The following is a 5,390-nucleotide window of genomic DNA, read 5'->3' as shown; positions in this document are numbered from 1 at the left end:
CCTCTTTGTTTGCTGTTGGACACAGCGTGATCACTGCGTCGAGTAGGCTACTTGTCAAAAGTGCTTTGGTTGGTTTTACTAGTTTATGGAATAGAAACAATTATTGTGATTTATACCAATACATTAAATTGCATTACCTTAGTTTATATCAATTATGCTCGTATATTATTTCATTATTTTGAAACTTGACACGAGGTTCAATTTTATCACATTATGTGAAATTTCATAACGTTACAAATAGAAGTAGAATTTTCGAAATATATTTTTCTACAAGCCCCAAAAAATAATACATTAATATGGATAACTGGCATTCGTCAAAAAAACAATGCTGTTGCTAAAGGAACTGTAGGAGAATGCACCAAGCAAGAAATACTAAGCGGAAGTTCAAAATCATACGACATTAACTTTTGGAGTAATATCCTTCTTTGACTGTCATATTTCGAGCATCAATTCAACCAATCAATTGTCATTGATTTGCATTTAGAGTTGTCAGCTGTGGCAGATTCCCCATCAGCTGTTTACCTAGTGTTTTCTTAAATGCGGTGATTTCAAAGATCTTGGGAAATTTGTTGTTATTTGAGTAATCAGTCCATAGACTAGTTTGATGCAGCGCTCCATGCCACCCTATCCTGTGCTAAACTTTTCATTTCTACGTTACTGCTGCATCCTACATCTGACAAAAGTAGTTACTGCTTCCAAAGTTTCCCTATCAAGCCGCTTACTATAGTATTACTTGTACAACTTTATAGTTCGTCAGGGCTAATCCACAAGCACATATATTATAGGCCACCCCCTAGTGGACTTGACTGAAGTAAAAACTAAAAATAAGCGAGCTTTGCCAAGGGAGAAGGGCGAAGAAAAAGCAAAGATGAAGTGAGCTGATTTGTATATTTATGTATAACGATAATGGGCGCAAAATTATAGTGTAGCTAAGGTGGATTCAGTGTGTTGTGTACTTCACTACATAATTGGTGACCCCGACGTTATTCAGAGATGGAAGTACATAATAAACATTGCGAAGTGCATAAGTGTAGTGTAAGCGGGAAGAACAATGGATGAAAACAACGCAACGGGTAAGCCGACGGCAAATGAATCTCATTCAGGACACATGATAGGTGAAGCTAACAAGTTAAGCATCAAGATCCCTCCTTTCTGGATAGAAAAACCTGAAATATGGTTCTTTCAAGTGGAAGCTCAGTTTTCTATCTCAAGAATTACCCAAGAGAACACTAAATTTAACTACCGATATCTCGTGTCTTAGTTCGAACCTAAACATTTTGAAAACATTTGGGACATTATTAAAAGTTCGGAACTGAATAAATATTTCGCTGCTAAAGAACATCTTCTAAATATCTCCAAGGAAAGCGAAGATGAACAAATAAAACGGTTGGTAACAGGCCTAGAATTAGGCGATCATAAACCTAGTCAGCTTTTAAGGAAAATGCAGTCCTTAGCATGCGTAAATGTTTCCGAGAAAATGCTTCGTACCTCGTGGCTTGAGAAATTACCGGACTCGGTCAAACATGTTCTAATCGTATCTGACGAAGACTTGGAAAAATCATTGAAATGAATCCCTGCAGCAAACTTTACAGTGTAGAAAATAGCGGTGCTGATAAGTTCGTAAGTAACGACGCTATCACGAAACTCTCTGCACAGGTTGCCGCCCTAGAGCAACAGATAGCTTCAATGCACACTTTTAGGCCCCGCAGTCGAAGTTCGAGCTGAAACCGAAGCAAAAAGAAGTACGGTATGATCCAAAACGGAAAGTACTGTTACTACCACTTAAGACTTGGTAATACGTTCTTCCCTGACAAATGTAAGCCTCCATGCTCGTGGAAAGATTTGGAAAACTCCAAACAGTAGTAGAGTTGGCAGCAAGCTCCACTACTGAAAATAGTAAGGACTGTATACCCCATTTATTCGTACGTGACAAAAACACGGGTTTGCAGTTCCTAGTTGATAGTGGAGCCGTTGTTTCAATAATTACTGTCACTTACAGAAGCTGTAACCCAGAGTTTATAATATTTGCAGCTGCTAGCACAGAAATCCCAACTTATGAACTTAGAACACTGAATATTGATTTGGGACTCCGTCGACAATTCCGGTGGCCTTTCGTAGTAGCTAAAACTGACAAGGGCATATTAGGTGCTGGTTTTCTGAAGAAGTTCAACTTACTAATAGACTTAAATAAAAAGTTAATTGATGGCGGGACTAAACTCACTGTCATGGGTGAAGTAACAGCCATCACAGCTGATAATGTTGTTAGCACAATGTAAAAAGCCCAAAAATTTGCCGATCTGTTATCCAGTTACCCAGATTTAACGAAACGAAATTTACTACCTACTCAAATCAAACACAATATTCAACACTTCATCCAAACTGAAGGCCAACCAGTATACTGCAAGCCAGGCAGCTGGAACCTCGGAAGCTACACATCGCTAAACAGGAATTCCAGTTTATGCAAAACAGTGAAATTATTCGATCATCAAAGTCACAATGGACAAGTCCTCTCCAACTGGTCCTCAAAAATGATGTAACTTATCTACAATGTGGTGATTACAGACGGCTGAACGCACAAACTGCCCCAGACCGATATCCGATTCCTCGGTGGTGGCGGTGGTGGTGGTGGTGGTGGTGGTTATTGTTTTAAGAGGAAGTACAACTGGACAACCATCCTCTATATAACACTAATCAGAGATAAAAAATGGAAGGGGACCGACAATTCGAAAAATGAAAGTATCGGCCAAAGAAAGACAAGGGCCAGGAAGGGCGTGAAAATGAGACTCCCTAGCCCTCGGAAACCTAATAGCATCGGGTTCGGAAAAGAACAAGAGTTGACCAAGGGAGGTCGGATAGGATAGTTGAAAGTGAGGAGCCTGGCACAAGTAAGTGGGAGCAATGCCAGGACTCAGCTAAGGGCCCCGTGGTCGCCAACCCACGCTCCAAAATTCAGAGCTCCTGGCGCCCCTATTAGTCGCCTCTTACGACAGGCAGGGGATACCGTGGGTGTTATTCTACCGCCCCCACTCACAGGGGATCCGATTACTCGGATTAAAGATTTTCAACATATTTTGAGGGGTAGGAAAATATTTCGCAAGCGCGACCTCTTCAAGGCATATTTCCAAATCCCTGTAGCAGAGGAAGACAAACCTAAAACCGCTATTATTACTCCGTTTGGGTTATATGAATGTAATGTGATGCATTTGGACTCCGTAATGCACCAAGTAGTTTCCAACGTTCCACCAATGAGGTATTTAGAGGCCTAGACTTTATTTTTCCACATCTTGACGACTGCCTAATTGCTTCAGCATCAGTAGAGGAACATCGTGAGCATCTTAAGATTGTGTTTGAGACGCTACATGAATTTGGCCTCCGAATTAATGTCTCTAAGACTATACTTGGTGTAGAACAATTGGAATTTTTGGGACACTAAATCACCACGGAAGGCTCCAGGCCCTTGCCGGATAAATTGAAAGCGATTGTTGACTACAAACTACCACAGTCAGTTCATGACCTTCGTGTAATTTTATTTACGGTACTGTTAACTTCTACAGACGATTCCTCAGGAATGCAGCAGAAACGCAGTCTCTTTTGCATGCTTATCTGAAAGGTGCTAAGAAGAAAGATAAGCGACAAATTGACTGGACCCCAGAAGCTTTCACAAAATTTGAAAAATGGAAGCAGAACTTGTCAAATGCAGCACTGCTTACATTTCCAGACCCAAAATACCAGCTGGCCCTGGCAGTAGAAGCGAGTGGCTTTGTAGTAGGGAGTGTCCTGCAACATTATGAAGAAAAAGGATGGAAACCTATTGTATTATTTTCGAAGAAGCTAAGCAGTACACAGAGAGCGTATAGCACCTATGACCGTGAACTGTTAGGAATCTACCTCTCTGTCAAGCAGTTCAAACACTTTCTCGAAAGAAGAGACTTCATAATATATACAGACCACAAACCACTCATGTTTGCATTTAATCAGAAAAATGATAAGGCATCTCCACGGCAGCTGCGACATCTGCAGTACATCTCCCAGTTTACAACACACATCCAACACATTAGTGGCAAGGACAATATCGTTGCGGATAAACTGTCACAGATTGAATGTATGACTGTACTCGATTACAACACAGTCGCTGACAGCCAACGTCAAGACAGTGACTTAAACAACAACAAGAGGAAAGTCAGTCACTAGTGTTCAAGAGCTACCCACTGCCTTCTGGAAAGTTACTGTGGTGTGATACCTCATCAAACAAAACTAGGCCACACATTCCAAAAGAATTTCGTAAACAATTCTTTCTTGAGATCCACAACATGGCGCATCCAGGGATAAAGACTACTGTCAGGCTGATGATTTCCAAGTTTATCTGGTCTGGTAACAAGAATGACGTCAGAAAATGGACGCAAGCAGTCATCGTAAGGTGGTAAGGAATGGTAAATACCCACCTTATTATAATAGAGAAATAAAGAGACTAATTAGGAGGTGCAGACTGGAAAGAAACAGAGTTAGAAATGGCTGTGGAAGTAAGGAGGAATTGAAGGAACTTACTAGAAAATTGAGTCTAGCGGTTATGTAGACGAAGGGTATCGACGAAATGTCACTGTAATATTTGTTCCAAATGGAATATAGGCTAATAATTCATTTTATTGAAATACAGTGTAAAATCTCCGGTAAATTAAGAAATATTACGAAATATTTTACTTGCAGGGAATAATATGGATACATACTTTACTACCTTACAACATTTCTTTCTGCTGCGTTGCAGCGCTTCTGTACGTGTTTCGTTTGTCTAACTCCTCCGCGTGTGATGCACTTGCTCACTGAAGATGTTTGAATTAATTAGGTGTCATTTTATTCATGTTGCTCATTCGTTTTGTGCCCTAACTCATTCATTAAATGAGGTATTTATTGGTCCAGAGATCATGCTATTTTCCTTTCAACAAACAAGTAATATATTTATTGGTCCAGGGATCATCCTATTTTGCTGTTTAAACTGCCCGCGCTAGTCATATAGACAAAGATAATGACAATTCACAGACATAGCACTCCCATTCGGCGATGCAAGACCTGGAACTCAAGAAAGAAACAAAAGACGGCACGAGCAGCGAATACAACATACAGGAGTCCTGCCTACGGCCCGTAAGTACGTATACAAATTTCTCTAGATACGTCTTTAATAAAGAGCGTATTTCTTACCGCGGATTTTTCAATTTATTGGTGTAAAAGCAGTTATTATGTTCCATTTAGGACAAATTTTACAGTGACATTTCGTCGATACCTTTAGTCTACATAACTGAATCTAGCAAAGATAACATGATGGCAAGCATAATTGGCAGTCATACAAATTTTAGTTAAAAAATGGAAGGGTACCGTATGAATAGGTACTTTAAGGC

This window comes from Anabrus simplex, chromosome 1, assembly GCF_040414725.1.
Source record: "Anabrus simplex isolate iqAnaSimp1 chromosome 1, ASM4041472v1, whole genome shotgun sequence".
Classification (NCBI taxonomy): domain Eukaryota; kingdom Metazoa; phylum Arthropoda; class Insecta; order Orthoptera; family Tettigoniidae; genus Anabrus; species Anabrus simplex.
Note: the sequence above shows the minus strand (reverse complement) of the source record.